This window comes from Saccopteryx leptura, chromosome 4, assembly GCF_036850995.1.
Source record: "Saccopteryx leptura isolate mSacLep1 chromosome 4, mSacLep1_pri_phased_curated, whole genome shotgun sequence".
Lineage (NCBI taxonomy): Eukaryota > Metazoa > Chordata > Mammalia > Chiroptera > Emballonuridae > Saccopteryx > Saccopteryx leptura.
This window is the reverse complement of record NC_089506.1, coordinates 94,035-109,492: the sequence shown is the minus strand read 5'-3', so window position 1 is coordinate 109,492 and position 15,458 is coordinate 94,035. Positions and strand designations below refer to the sequence as shown.

The 15,458-nt window shown below is 43.5% G+C and overlaps 1 pseudogene; it reads right to left on the bottom strand.

Moving 5' to 3' along the window:
- Window positions 1-15,185, bottom strand: part of LOC136403391 (zinc finger protein 337-like) — a 40,024-nt pseudogene extending 24,839 nt beyond the window's left edge.
- Between the last annotated feature and the right edge of the window lie 273 nt (window positions 15,186-15,458).

Here is a 15,458-nt window from a genome sequence, read left to right as displayed (position 1 = left end):
TTGTGAGATGGGGCCAGTAGCCTTGGGCTCCTTTTAGCCTTCAATGGTAAGTCTGAGTAGGCTGGGCAAGGTCAGGTCACAGGTAGCTGGATTAGGGTAGGAAGAGACTGAACCCTCCCTCCATGGAGCAAGGGGGCAGCTTACCTTCTCATGTCCCCTTTTCTCTCTGCAGAGGTATATATCCTGGTGGGGCTGAGAAGCTGGCAGGCCTCAGCTCAATGACCTTTCTTTCCGATTTTGAAGCAGGGCCCTGATGGAATCCTATGAAGCCCCTTTGAGACATTGGAGCCTTTAAGGGTATATTCCAGAAGCTGGTATTTTCCTGATCTCTTTTGGTCTCCACTTGCCTTTTCTGTCTCCTTTATTGGTCATTATAGACCTTAAAAGCCATGCTCAGAAGATCTCACTGAGGGACTTGAAGGCCCTTTTCTGTCTATATAAACTCTTGGAACAAGACAAAAGCAGGCTTATTAGCTGGATGAAATCAGGAGAAACAGGTTTTGGTGTCTCCTTTAGGATTCCAAAGTCTTTTTGCTGCTGAATAACTCAGTACATTAGCATTCAAAAGAATTTTCAAACAAAGAGCATGATAAAATAGATTCGCAGGAGTTCCAGGATATGACTTAACATTGAACAATATTGTTGCAAAATGATAATAAACTAAATATTACATAAAAAGACATTATTAACAACTTCTAATATTTAAACTAAGATTTCAGTATCACTAGGCTATAAAACAGCAAATAAAAATTTTAAAAAAGGCCTTTGAAATAACATATACTTTTAACATGGAAATACTTTTAAAAAAAATAGTGGGGGAACAATAAGTCACCACTCCTAACCTAGTGGTTGGAAAACCTATTAGTTAATAGAGCCAATTACTAACAGTACAATAACTAAATTTTCTTTTAAGAGCCAAATTTTAAATTAGAATTATATATGTAGGCACCTTCCCTGTTGAGGCAGCGCCCACACTTGGCTCTTCATTCGAGAGCTATACCTAAGAGAACTAAAAGTCCTATGTGGCCTGCGAGCTCTTTGTAAATGGCAGTTTGCCAACCAAGGTTCTTAGGAGAGGAGGAAAGGAAGAGGCATCCGACATGCCTGCTTCTCTTTGCACATCCCAAGGGCTGACTGAACCCTAGCCTGGCCAAGCGCAGGATGGCAGCAGCAGCGAGGCTCCGGGCTCATTTCCAAAGTGGCGCCCATCCTTCTCAGGGCTCCCATTTCCTTCTCTTTCACTGCCAGATTAGGGACACGATTTCCATGCGAGAGGGGCGTGGATGGGCGGGCATTTGGAACCAGCATTTCCAAAAACCAAGCCAACTTTCATTTCCTCCCCGGGCAGTGGTTTAGTTTTATTTCTTACCAAAAAAAGCAGCAATTAAAAATACAATTTTTATAAATTTACCTTTCTAACAGTGGGCTGCTTTAGCCTATATGAGTTTTCCAATTTTTCCTCAATTCCCTAAATTTTTTTTTATAATTTTTACTATTTTGGCTAATGCAAAGGGTCTCCATTATGAACTGCATGCCTTCTATGTAACTGAGAGACTTGGAGAGACTTTAACATCTCCTTGGCCCTGTGGGAGAGTGTTGGAATTTTTCTCTAATTTTTTACCCCAGTGGAGGGCAACAAGCTACTATCCCAACCCAGGGAGGGGTTATTTCTAATAATTTAATTTCCTATAATTGTATTACTCATGATTGTATTACTCCTTTTGGAGCTGCAATTTAATTTCAGAAACTGCCAATTAACTAGCAAGGTTCACACCTATGATTTAACTTCTAAATGCTATTTCTCTCCTTGAACATTTTCTAAAGCAAAGTTTTAATTTTTAATACTATTCCTACCCTGTTTTTTTCAAATGGGCAAAACCTCTTTTGGTCTGTAGGTGGATATTTGAAACTAGTCTCCCTTCTATATTTTTAGTCACCTTACCCTTACTTTATTGCCTTTCCCCGTCACTCTGCACAGAGCAAGCTGAACCCTAGCCTAACCATGTGTTTGGAGGCAGCGGTGGGGCTCACCTTCTGCCTGGGTGCACTGTGGTGGTGAGGGCAGGAGCGCGGCTAGGAAAAGGCATGTCCACGTTTGCCTCCCCACAGCCTCGCCCCAACTCCATCGTTCTGCACACTGCGCGTCCCTGCTTGGGTTTTCTATTCCTCAAACTGCCTATTTGCTAGTCTTTCAGCTCTAGAGTCTGGATAAACACTTTCAATCTGTGTGCTTCTCTTTTCTTTCTTTCCCGTGGCTGCTTGTAATATGGGACATTTATTTTTCCAGTGGCCCTCTTCCTTACAATAAGCGCATTGATTCTTTTCTTGCTGAGTCCTATTTTTTTCTCAATTTTTTTTCTTCTCTATTTTGCTCCTTTGGTGATCCCTCACCCTTAAAAAGTTTGTGGAAGTGCTGCTACTATTGCCTTAGTTATTCTTTTATCCTGTTTCAAACTCAAATCTGGCCTGACTAGGAAGATGTGGCACCCTCTTTGTATGGAGCAAGCTTTTAGCCACTGAGGTGGATTTATTTTTAAATTTAGCCATTGATCAATATATGGAAACTAATCAAGACAGCCTGGATTCTCAGTTACTATATTCCAGACTGCCCTTACTATCTGGGGATTAAAGGTTCCAATTAGTAGCCACTCAACCTTGAAATTAGGCCATTCTGATTCACAGAGAGTGCAAGGACTTTTTTTGGACCATTTAATTTTATATTCATGGTTGTCTTCATAAGCTTCTTGAAAGTGCTTTCAAAGATAATCTAATGGGGTCTTTTGTAAAGTGGACCCTCCTCCCTTATTTAATTGGTGGCCAAGGCCACCAATTATAGAATTAAAACTAGTTCAGAAGAATCCAGAAATAAGTGCACCAGTAAAGCAAGAAAGGTAAGACAGATAATTAACAAGCACCCAGAATAAAGGGTATTTGACTATAGAGGTATTAATTATTATACAAGACAAGGGGAAGAAGCCAACAGAAGAGAATTATTTCCTTCAGAGGAGAAAGCTAACAGGGTGCCCTGAAGCTAATTTGAGAACAAAAAGAGAACAACGATTCGCCACTTAAGATTGCTTTTTAGTCAGAAACTTCCAATTTTGACACAAAAGACCTAAGCCAGGCCTTAAAACAGATACATTTAGACATAAAAGGCACACACACACACACACACACACACACACACACACACTCACTCACACGAGTGCACCTTCATAAACGAGGGAAGGGCTCCCCCTTGTGGCCTCTCAGGTGTACACAGGCTGCATCCCTGCAAGGACTTTAGACTTAAACTCAGGAATTTTAGACAAGAGTAAGAAAAAGAAATACTGAGATCTCAACAAACAGAGAAGTCTCTGGAAGTTTGGGGCGAGATTAATCCAGGTTAGCTCAGCCTCCACTGATTCAGTGCAATGCGAGACTGACTAATCCTGGATGGACTCAAACTCCACCATGTCCTCCCAGAGATAGAAATAATTGTCCCCACTTCTGGCATTTAACTGAGAGCCCTACTAGATACCCCCAGAAGTCCTGGGCCAGATGAAGTTCCTACTAATACCTCTCTTAGAGAAACTGATGTCTCTGAAGGCCCGCTGCAGAACTGGTGGACCTGATCTACTTGGTTCTCATTAATGTCCATCTAAGGTACCAGCAGATATCCCCAAGTGCCTGAAGCAGGAACCAATCCCCAACAATCATCCCTTCGAATTATAACCAGATGTTCCCCAGCAAAACCCAAAGCAGGACCACTAAAACTCCCCACTGACATCCTGCTCTTGGAGAGTGTACTGCAAACATATGACTACGTCTAATCTATTTTCTCATACCCCAAAACAGAAAGAATATAGACTAGTTACAAACAGCAAAGTAACTTTGAAGGCCCTACCTTCTCCACTGGAGTTCTAAACATCTTCGAAGTCACAATTCAGCAAAGCCTCAAATCCACTCTACCTACTTCTAGTCCAAAACAGAAAAGCGAAAGCAAGAGTTCATAGGAAAACCAGAAAATTCAGTAAAGCAAAAAGAGTTTCTTTCCCTACCTCCTCAAGTTCTCTGCCAAATTATCCAAATTGTCGATTTTGGGAACTGAGAGGCATCTACAGTACTGTCCAGACCCCACAGGAAGACCAGGAGCCCTGAAAACACTTCAGGTGGCACCTCTCTTTGAGATTCCAGCAGGAAGGGTCAGCCTCCTGGAGAGACCAGCCGATTTAAGGTGCCTCTACCAGGTGATGTGAAACAGCATTGGCCTTGCATGGGAGCCAAATGTTATAAAGTACCCAGTCCACAATTCTGCGGGTTTTCATAGAGACACCAAATCCAGATAAATTTTGAGGAGTTTTATTAAAGGAGAAAATTTCTTAAATATGTCAGCCACATATAGCTTCCATGGGGCAGCAGTCCCAAATTGTGTGCATCTATAATATTATAGGGGCTGGTTACATACCCTTAATTATACATGGGCAGGGGAAAAGCCTGACATTTCAGCATAATCTTATAACCTTTGTTTTCTCCTACACCGGTTTGGGAAAAGGATGAGGGAGGGAATGGGACACAATTCATTAGTAAGTTTATAACATCTGTCTATAGGATTCATAAAAAGACACTTCTATACATTAAAACTTACAAGGCAACACAATGGTAAAAATGTTACTTTACATATTAAAAGCATCCCTATATTTTCTAGTGTTCATTTGCTATTTCTTTGTCCAAAGATACATACATTAACTACATGCTTTAGGAGGGGAGAGGTAGTTTCCATGGGGACAAATGCCTGTAAATGGTCCATTAATATAAGGAAAGGTTTAAATTAATTTTTCTCTTCCTACACCTGGCTAGCTATTCACTTGCTTCTTTATAGGTGTGCAGGAAGTTCAGAGAATCCAAATCTCCTCCCCTCTGCATTTACAATACAGTGCTATCAGCCATCCTGGTATGATGCTAATCACACAAGTACAAAGATCATTTACAAAATCTCTCTGCACGCCTAGCTCAAATTAATAAAATGTTCTTTAAGCTTCCTAAAGTATTAATATTAATTCTGTAGCTTTTGGTACCTTACAACATTTTCTCCTGTGAGGATGGGCATAACTGTCAAGCTTTTTACTTGTAAGACCAGAAACCAGAATTCTTGCATTAGTCACTTTTTATCTCTTGGCTTCTTGTTTCCTATTTGTAAAATAAAAGGATCAGATCACTTTGTGGTGCCAAAATTCTCCTCTAGCTCCAGCATTCTGTTCATTCCATAGGCAGAGACTTGCGTGAATGACAGTGCCAATTTATGACATTTGCTATCATTCTACAGGTAGACCTGCAGGTGGACAAAGAGAGGCACAGTTTTTTCGAGTCCTCCCTTGATTACATTTATTAAATCCAAAAATTTCAGGAGTCCAAGAAATTCAACTTTGTGGAGCTAGTAAGTTCCATGTATTCTTTAATGCTCTAAAAATATTTTCCAAATGCTTGGTAAATGTGGAGAACTTTGATTGTAAACCTGGGATCTCAAAGTATGTGAATGTGCATAATTGTGATGAATCTCTCTTTCCTCCCCCATTTTTTTCTCTCTAGCTATGATTTGTTTTTCTCTTTATTTTTTCTCTCTTCCTCTTTCCCTCCCTGGATCTCTCTATCACCCTTCTTTTAATCTTGTTTTCCTTCTTTCCTTCCTGCCATGCTTTCATAAAGCCTTTGAAAGTGCCCATCATATACCAGGCACTGTGCTAGGAACTCATATTCCTGCACTCAATGACTTCCCATTCTACTATTTTTACTTCTGTCTTTTTAACTTTTTAAATTTAAATCTCTTTAATTTATTATAAAATATGATGTGCTTTGATTTGACAACTATATTAAATTTTAACAACTTTTTTATTATAAAAATGTATTTTTTTTGCAGAAATGCTAGAAAAAATTATAAGAAAAAAACAAATTTCCCAAATAGAGATAATTACTGTTAATACTACATTTTCATCCCATAGTCTCTGTGTACCTATTATATTTCTCTATCTATATGTACCGAGGTAGAATGGGTGTGTGTACATCTGTGTGCATAGATGTGCATTGCACATGAGCATATCTCTCCGTGTCAATGTGTGTCTGTTATTTGTGTATACCCTTGCTCGAGGCTATCCCCAAACCTAGAAAGTTTTACCTCAGTCTGTTTCGGGGGCCCTTCTTCCCGGAGAAGTGCCCTGGCAGGTCTTTCTCCTCTAATAAAGCTTGCACATCTGGTGTTCGAGTGCCGTCTCATTCTTACATATACAAATGACTATTCACTTATCCAATAAATATTTATTGTACTTTTGTTGTGCTGGGCACTGTGCTCGACACTGGTTGTCTGTAGTGAATGAAACAGATGCATTTTCTGTCTTTATGAATACTATGCTGTCATGGGGTAGACAGAGGTAATAAAAATATACATAAATAATATAATTATCAGTTGTGACAAGAACTGGATTTGGCAGTGCAATGTCTTTGGTTTCAGTTTTGATGGATGGTGGCGAGGTCCAATATCTCAGCTCCTTGGAAGGCTGAGCTGAGGCCTAAGTCTCAGTCCTTTAGCAATGCGTGTTCTCATCTAGCTATAAAACTGAGAAAATTTACAAGTGACAAAACAAATACCCTGGGAGGTGTTCTGTGACCAAAAGAACCTAGCTTGTAAGTGGTGACCCTGGCTCGGATAACTTCTGGAAGCCCCCAGCTTAGGGGGTCTCTCAGTCTGGACTGCTAACATGGCACAAGAAAAAGTGCACATTAGGAAAGAGGCAACTTTGTGCTAAACTATTAGAAATAGTGTTTATGCCCCTGACTGTCAAGAGCAAAGAAAAGACTTTTGGTGTTGTCACAACAGCAGACTGGATTATTATTTTTAAAAATTACCTTAGGTTTTTTCACGTACTTTTATTTTCCCCAAAAGACAATGGCTTTCTCTCACCAGAGAGCTTAGTATTTTAGAGCATCACACCCATACAATAATGTCATAGGTTTGATCCTGGGTCAGGGCACATACAGAAACAGATCGGTGTTTCTGACTGTCTGCCCCCCCACTGCCTTCCTCTCTCTAAGATTAATAATTAAAATATTTTTTAAAATGTAAAAAATGACAATGGCTTTTGTTGTTGTTGTTGCAACTTAAATTATATGGAGAAATGAATTATTTTTTTTCAAAATCTTATTCCAAGTGGAAAAAAACTGGTAAGGTTGTAATGTACCATATTTCCCCATGTATAAAATGCCTCCATGTATAAGACGCACCTTAATTTTGGGGCCCAAAATTTGAGAAAAAGATAACAAATGTGAATAAGCAGGAAATGCAAGTAAAAAATTTGCAAGCGCTGTATAAGATGCACCCAGTTTTTAGACCCCACATTTTTCAAAAAAGGATCAGTCTTATGCATGGGGAAATATGGTATACACCCTCCAGATGTCTCTGTGAACATTTCATTCTTTTACTTTCTCTGGATTTAATTTACTATCCTGGTTCTTAGTATGGGTGGAAAAACTGTATTTTTTGGGTTTTCCCCCTAAAATGTATTCATATATTTTGCCATAGTTTTTTTTTTATGTAGTTTTAACTTGAATTGTTGATTTTGAGGGGGGGTTATGTAGGAGTAAATTTCTTAACTTAAAAAAGTAAGGGTTTTCTAGTTAGTTTCTATTACTGACTAAGTGTAATGACAAGAAGAAACATGCTTTATATCATTTCAATGGTTTGAAGGTTGTTGAAACTTGCTTGAAAGAACATACAGTATGATCTCTGATAAATGTTTTCCAAGCGCACTTCTCTGCTGCCACCTCATGTGCATCTTGAGAATAACAGCTAGGTAAAAGTCACCAGAAAGTTTTTTCCTCTGCTGCTATTTGGGTGCATGTAACCAGAAACTGTCAGCCTATTTGTGCATCACCGAGGTGTCTTTTCCCATTTATTCACTTTGAATTTCTTTGCATGCTTCTGTTTTAGGCATGGCATGGGGGGGGGGGAATGATGAGAGGCGGGGAAAGGAGGCACACAGACGGCCTGAGGTGCAGACAGCGTGAGGTAGGGCGCATGACCTGGGGCAAGGACATCACGGGGCAGGGGACTGGGCGTGGCTGTGGAGGGTGGGATCAGCTAGGGGCTGGCGCATGGTGAAAACTACATGAGTTGGGGAATGAGCGGGATGGGGCGGGGCAGGATGTGAGACTGGGCGGGACGCGGGGCAGGTATGTGGGGCATGGATTGCGAGGGGCGGGAATGGTGGGAAGTGGGGCAGAGTGGATGGCGATGCGATGAAGAGGCAAGTGGGGCACCGCGGGACAGGGTAGACGGCGAGGGATGGGGGCGGTGCGAGGCAGGGATGCTTAGGGCATGGACTTCGAGGGCAGGACACTTCCCTGTGGCCTGGTCAGTCCCTGGAAAGGAGCTGCAGCCTCGTCTTAGACAGGAGCTTCCTCCCTGGAGAGGGGGTATGTCCCTGGAGAGGGTCTTCGTTTTTGGATTTGGTGACCATCCAAGTAAGGGGCCCTCCCTCTGTAGAGTGGCTCTACTTCCATGGAGAGGCAACATCTCCCTGGAGATGTTTAGTGAGGAGAGGGATCCTCCCCCCACCCCCCGGGTCTCCCTTGTCAATTTAAGCAACGTCCAGACCTGTAGAATATTTATGAGTTTATTTTAGCCAAACTCACGACAGTTGCTGGTAATCAAAGTCTCAGTGGATTAAAAAAATGATCTGGAAAATGGTGTTTTGCCCCATATTTTGTGATAGATACATGAATATACCAGAACTTCCAACTGCCCTTGGGTTCTTCCACCTGGCTTCCTGACCTCACCCTTACTTACTGGACAATCGCCCCTGAGGCAGAAGAGTTCTTGGAAGCTGAAACCATAAAACTGCCAAAGGGAACATACCAGAACTTCTGACTCAGTACTTGCTCAAGACTGATCCAAACCCTATAAAATTTGCCTCCTAGTCTGTACCAGTGCCCTTCTCCCTGGAGTAGTGCCCAGCAGGGTTTCTTTCTTTCTTTCTATAAAGCCTGTTTCTCTGGTCTTTTCAGACTCTGATAGATTCTTATATTTGGTGCTAAAACGTGGGCCGGAGTACCGGTTTCGTGGACAATCCCTCTTTGCCGTGCAAACTTACAATCAGAGAAGCAATGGGCAGTGGCAGCTCATCCCAGGCTTACTCTCTGATTCTGTTTGGACATGTAATTGTAGGTTGATTGGCTGGCAATCTGACCATGTCCCGAACCCTTGCTGGACAAGAAGGTAAGGAGTTTTCTTCCTTCCCCTTCCCCAGTTGGCTTCTCTTTTCCACAAAAATTTGCTCTGGTCAGATGGTTTTCTCTGACATGCCTCAGCTTTTGAGGGGTTGGACTTTCAGTCTCAGTAGACTGCTCAGAAAGACTAGGCACCTAGCCAAACCTCTCCACTCTCTCTCTCTTGGAGCTCCCTGACAGGTGGTGACGACCTCTATCAGGGAAGACTCCCCTGCATGGAGATTTTCTTCTCTTGGGACAGTGACAAAAAGTGGGGATGCCCCCTCTTGCTCACCTATCTCCACTACGGGATCTTCAGGTCATGTGTTTTGGGAAAGTGAGAGAAAAATGGTTCCAGTGTAGAAGAGGCACTATGTGAGGCAGAAACGGGCAGAAAACACTGTGAGGTGCAGAATTAGATTGTTGATGGTAAAAAAAAAAAAGTAGTCTTTTCTAGGTGAAAAATAGAAATATGGTCTGAAGAGATATCTGCATTTTTTAGTGTGTTTCTCTTTTCTTTGTTTTCTGCCTTTCTGTTGAGAGAAATGCACTAGGCATGTTGCAGGTCTATCACAGCTTTTTCCATTAAATTTTTAATTTTTTACATTGATTTGAGAAAGAGAGAGAAACATAAAATTATTTCTTGGTCACTTCTCTTAGGTGCTGAGACCTGCGACAAAACCCAAAACCTTGGCACACAGGGGGACACTCCATGCACTGAGCCATCTGTTCAGGGCACCATAGGTTTTTTTTTGTTGTTTTTTTTTTCCCCCATTTTTCTGAAGCTGGAAACAGGGAGAGACAGTCAGACAGACTCCCGCATGCGCCCGACCGGGATCCACCCGGCACGCCCACCAGGGGCGGTGCTCTGCCCCCCAGGGGGCGATGCTCTGCCCATCCTGGGCGTCGCCATATTGCGACCAGAGCCACTCTAGCGCCTGAGGCAGAGGCCACAGAGCCATGCCCAGCGCCCGGGCCATCTTTGCTCCAATGGAGCCTCGGCTGCGGGAGGGGAAGAGAGAGACAGAGAGGAAAGCGCGGCGGAGGGGTGGAGAAGCAAATGGGCGCTTCTCCTATGTGCCCTGGCCGGGAATCGAACCCGGGTCCTCCGCACGCTAGGCCGACGCTCTACCGCTGAGCCAACCGGCCAGGGCCGGCACCATAGGTTTTTTAAAATTATTCTCTTTCAGTAGATAAAATTATTTTAGAATTCTAATTACCATGTATGTTACAGGTTATTTAAAATTGTATTTTACAAGTGTAAGTAAAAGGACTTCCTGGTTTATCTGCTAATAAGGATTTCAAGGTCAGCTGTCATGAGAGGTGGAAACAGGTTATATAATTTCACATCTTTTTTTTTGTTGTTGTATTTTTCTGAAGCTGGAAACGGGGAGAGACAGTCAGACAGACTCCCGCATGCGCCCGACCCACCCGGCATGCCCACCAGGGGCGACGCTCTGCCCACCAGGGGGGCGATGCTCTGCCCCTCCGGGGCATAGCTCTGCCACAACCACAGCCACTCTAGCACCTGGGACAGAGGCCAAGGAGCCATCCCCAGCGCCTGGGCCATCTTTGCTCCAATGGAGCCTTGGCTACGGGAGGGGAAGAAAGAGACAGAGAGGAAGGGGGGGGGGGGTGGAGAAGCAAATGGGCGCTTCTCCTGTGTGCCCTGGTCAGGAATTGAACCCGGGTCCCCCGCACGCCAGGCCAACGCTCTACCACTGAGCCAACCGGCCAGGGCCTATAATTTCACATCTTTAAAGTTTGTTGTCACTTGCTTTATAGTGCAATATGGTCCCTTTTAAACGTGTCCTCAGTCTGTGTCACTGCTGTTAGGTCGTGTGCATTTTTGGAATAACACCTTGGTGGCAGTAAGGAGAAACGGGTGGGTACAGTGCATTATCTGTCATTGGTTGTATTGCAGGAATCAAGGCAGGACAAAAATGCCCAGACAACTTGATGAAGGAAGTAGAATTTATTTAGCTTGTGGAGCAGCATGATCCCCAAAGAGGAAACCAAACGTGTGCTCCTCAAAGTTAGATTTCTTACATCTTATATACCTTTTACAGAATACAAATATTCATGCAAGGGGCTTGTGATCCCATTGTCTAGAGGTATATGAAACTCTCATGACTCCAGGATGGGAGGGTGAATTCAGGTTTAATCAGAAGATAAGTGTTGAAATTTTTAATTAAAGTATGTAAACATGGTTTCTTAAATGCTTTTGAGAAAAGAAAAAGGGGTTTTCAGATAAGTTTTATCTTCCTTGCTCTGTGTAGCAAGTGGCCCCAGGCACCTTTTCAGAGAACTATAGAAAGTAGTTAATCTAGAACTGTCTGACTCAGTTACCCATGCAGGCTCCCTTCTCTTGCATTTTTCTTGTTTTTTTCTCCTCAGTGAAGAGAGGGCCTGCCCCTCCTTCCTCAGTTGATGCACTTGTCTGCTTATGTTAAGTAACTTTTCTCTCTACTGGTTTTCTTTCTTTGTGGTAATCTATTGGTTCTGAAAGAGGTGTTTTCTATCTTTAAATGAGTTGGGTGAAATCCATGGTTGTGCCCTGGCCAGGAAGCTTAGTTAGTTAGAGCGTCATTCTGATATGATACACCAAAGTTATAGGCTGAATCCTTAGTCAGGGGACATCTAAGAATTAATGAATGCATGAGAACATTGGTACTGTCATATTTAAACTTTAGCAGTTCTAAAAGATGTGAGTGCCATAATATAGTAGTCTGAATTTGCCATTTTCTAATCATATATCAGGCAGAGCTTATTTTTACAAGGTTAGGTACTTGGTCTTGTTGAAGTATGAAACATGAAAACTGAAAGTTTTTAAGTTTATCTGAACCAAAATGACTCCAAATGTTTGGAAGGAAGATCTCCAATCCTGCAGACTGATCATGTAGCAATTTCTATTTTATTTATTTATTTTTAACATTTATTTTAGAGAGTGGAGATAGAGAGAGAGAGAGAGAGAGAGAGAGAGAGAGAAGGGGGAAGAGCAGAAAGCATCAACTTTCATATATGCCTTGATCTGGAGAGTTATTTATTTATTTTATCTATGTTAGAGTGTGGAGACAGAAAAGCAATTTTTATTTTAGAGAGATGGAGAAAGGGACAGATAGTGACAAACAGGAAGGAAATGAGATAAGAAGCATTAATTCTTTGTTAGAGCACCTTAGTTGTTCATTGATTGCTCTCTCTTATGTGCCTTGAACAGGAGACTAAAGCAGAACAAGTGACTTTTTGCTCATGACAGCAACATTGAACTTCAAGACAGTGACTATAATGTCATGTCTATGATTCCATGCTCAGGTATGCAACCCTGCACTCAAGCTGGTGAGCCTGTGCTCATGCCAGCAACCTTGGTGTTTTAAACCTGGGTCATTTCCATCCCATTCCAATGCTCTATGCACTGCACCACTGCTTGGTTAGGCACCATTCCCATTTTATAGATTAAAAAAACAGGCACAGAGAAGTTGAGAATCTTGCCTTAGGTTGCAAAGCTGGTGAAGGCAGAGCCAAGATTGAAACCCACTAAGGAATGATCTAGAGTCCATGTGGTGTACACCATGAGATTCTCACCCTGAAGAAACAGTGAGGAGAGCGTGAGGGAGACTAGCTGCCCAGCCTGAGCCAGGGACACAGACATGCACATGCACATATTTCTTCCTGGTTTTCACCAGAGACTACAGAGGTCAGAGAAAACCAGGACAGGAGCCAAGAAAAGCCAAGGGAGGAGGGTGGTGAGCCTACTAGGAGAGAAGCCTCCACTTCCCTGGAGTGAAGGAAATCCCTTTCCCTGGTGAGTCTGTCTCAAATCCCTCCCCCTGAGAAGTAACCTATGTAAGTTGACTTCAGATTTCTACATTTTTTAGGGGTTGAGTTTCTGTGCTTGACAGTGTGAGTTCTCTATGGCCCTCTGGGAACTCTTTGCTTTCAGTGATGGGGAGGGAAAGAATGAGGTATATGGGCATCATAGTTTTATGAAGATAAGATTTATTAGAACAGGAGGCAAGAGACCAGGAGAATATGGGTGTTGACATTCCCATATCACTTGAGGAACTATTTGTCCAGCTCATCTTTTGTCATGAAAGTGAAGTTGTTTAACTAGTTACTTCTGTACTAATTACAATCTAATGAGGGTAAGGGGTCAGTAAACTTCCTATGAAGTCCCCTCAGAGCTGGGATATGACCTGTGTAAGAGCTATGAATGTGGAGACACAATTTTTATTTTTTTTTATTTTTTATTTTATTTTTCTGAAGCTGGAAACGGGGAGAGACAGACAGACTCCCGCATGCGCCCGACCGGGATCCACCCGGCACGCCCACCAGGGGCGACGCTCTGCCCACCAGGGGGCGATGCTCTGCCCCTCCAGGGAGTCGCTCTGCCGCGACCAGAGCCACTCTAGTGCCTGGGGCAGAGACCAAGGAGCCATCCCCAGCGCCCGGGCCATCTTTGCTCCAATGGAGCCTTGGCTGCGGGAGGGGAGGAGAGAGACAGAGAGGAAGGAGGGGGGGGTGGAGAAGCAAATGGGCGCTTCTCCTATGTGCCCTGGCCGGGAATCGAACCCGGGTCTCCCGCACGCCAGGTCGATGCTCTACCGCTGAGCCAACCGGCCAGGGCCTGTGGAGACACAATTTATTGCTAATGATTCACTCACTCTCCTTGCAAACAAAGGGCTTCTCCCTTGAGTGTGTCCTCTGTTGTCTGAGGAGAGTTGACTTCTGTAAAAAACCTCGCTCACTCCCTGCAAACATAGGGCTTCTCCCGAGTGTGTTCTCTGGTGCGAGAGGAGAGTTGATTTTAGTGAAAAGCCTCGCTCACACTCCCTGCAAACATAGGGCTTCTCCCCTGAGTGTGTTCTCTGGTGCGTGATGAGATGTGATGTTTGTGTAAAGCCTCGCTCACACTCCCTGCAAACATAGGGCTTCTCCCCTGAGTGTATTCTCTGGTGCCTTAGGAGAGCTGACTTCTTTAAAAATCCTCGCTCACACTCCCTGCAAACATAGGGCTTCTCCCCTGAGTGTGTTCTCTGGTGCGTGATGAGATCTGACTTTTGTGTAAAGCGTTGCTCACATTCCCTGCAAACATAGGGCTTCTCTCCTGAGTGTGTTCTCTGGTGTGAGAGGAGATGTATCTTCTGTGAAAAGCGTCGCTCACACTCCCTGCAAACATAGGGCTTCTCCCCTGAGTGTGTTCTCTGGTGTGTGATGAGAGTTGATTTTAGTGAAAAGCCTTGCTCACACTCCCTGCAAACATAGGGCTTCTCCCCTGAATGTGTCCTCTGGTGTCTGAGGAGAACTGACTTTCGTTTAAAGCCTCGTTCACACTCCCTGCAAACATAGGGCTTCTCCCCTGAGTGTGTTCTCTGGTGCCTTAGGAGAGTTGACTTCTTTGAAAATCCTCGCTCACACTCCCTGCAAACATAGGGCTTCTCCCCTGAGTGTGTTCTCTGGTGCATGATGAGATCTGACTTTTGTGTAAAGCGTCGCTCACACTCCCTGCAAACATAGGGCTTCTCTCCTGAGTGTATCCTCTGGTGTCTGAAGAGACTTGACTTGTGTGAAAAGCGTCATTCACACTCCCTGCAAACATAGGGCTTCTCCCCTGAGTGTGTTCTCTGATGTGAAAAGAGATGTGACTTTTTTGTAAAGCCTCGCTCACACTCCCTGCAAACATAGGGCTTCTCCCCTGAGTGTGTTCTATGCTGTGTGAGATGTGACTTCAGGGAAAAGAGTTGCTCACACTCCCTGCAAACATTGGGCTTCTTCCCTGAGTGTGTCCTCTGGTGTCTGAGGAGGTCTGACTCTTTTGTAAAGCCTCGCTCACACTCCCTGCAAACATAGTTCTTCTCCCCTGAGTGTGTTCTCTGGTTTTTGAGGAGATGGGACCCATCATCAAAGCCTTGCTGACAATCTTCATGCTTGATAGCTTCATTTGTTGACATTACTACTCTCATAGACAGTTTTTCTGTGTCCACTGAATTCACTTTCTGGCCTCTGCTTGGTGCTTTCTGTATCATTCTCTCTTGCTCACTAGAGCTTCCCATGTGTCCTTTGGGAGGTTTGAAAAAGGTCCTTGAAATCCTCCTTGGCCTGTTTCTTTTAATCAAATGTTTGTACTTCTCTTTGACCTTTTGACCTTCAGCTTTGCCATCCTCGTTGTGTGTATCAGTATGTTGCTGCTGCTGATTTGCATCCTCTGGGTAGGGATCCTTTGA